The sequence below is a fragment of the Monopterus albus genome, unplaced genomic scaffold (assembly GCF_001952655.1).
Source record: "Monopterus albus unplaced genomic scaffold, M_albus_1.0 scaffold373.1, whole genome shotgun sequence".
NCBI lineage: Eukaryota > Metazoa > Chordata > Actinopteri > Synbranchiformes > Synbranchidae > Monopterus > Monopterus albus.
In genome coordinates, this window is record NW_018128253.1 from 528,345 (window position 1) to 529,317 (window position 973).

The window sequence follows — 973 nt, forward strand, 5'->3', positions numbered from 1 at the left end:
TTTTTTTTTTGAGTGCAATAAGAAAAGCCTAGTATTTTGAATTTTATTTTGATGTTATTCTAAGATTTTCTATTAAAATAAAGTCAGTAATGACATTTTTTGCGTTCTCTTTTTATCTGAAAAACTATCCAAAAGTATCGAAAGTATCGAAATACATTTTGGTACCGGTACCGGTACCAAAATGTTGGTATCGTGACAACACTACAAGCATCTCGCCAAAGCGTTTTTCAAGGCCTGAAAGAAGTGCAGCAATCAAAGGTTCACAGAACCTGGAGGCGCTGTGAAGGTGCTGGAGCTTGGTCTTTAGTAGAGTTATGGTGGGGACCAACCATCCCATCTGCACACTGGTTTCTCCCTGAAGAACATCCAGTGCCCTTGCAACTGGGCTCATTGTCTTCACATATTCTGCAAGGAATCCAAGTTCCACTGGAGTAAACCTGTATAAAGAAGAAAACATGGAACATTTAGCCTTCTTGATGTAGCACCTTTAACTGGAGGAACTGATAAGTAAAAAGGAAAAATATTGTCATCTGAGACTAAGAAATTTAGAACTGTAATTGTGTTTCTACAAATCACATATATAGTAAATATGGGAACTGTATATTGGCATAGTGCATAGATGTGTTCTACATTATTCAAAGTATAAAACTATGACTTAATCTATTGTTAATAATCACTTCATTAACAGAAAGGCAGAAAAACAAGCACTTACTTAGGTGTATCTAGTTCACTGCAGACAGCTGCAAGGGCTCCTTCACCTTGTTCTCTTGTTATTCTCACTATTCTTTCTACGGCTGAGAAGAATGAATTCCACCTTGTAGCAACAGGCCTTATGAGTTGGAGTTTACAGTGCTCTTCAATTACTTCAGATGCAGTGATTGATCTTGAACTTTTGGTCCAAAGGCTAGAGCATTTGGCAAATGTGGACCTTGACACACGCTTGTACAATGGGTTGACCTCTGCTTTTGAAGCA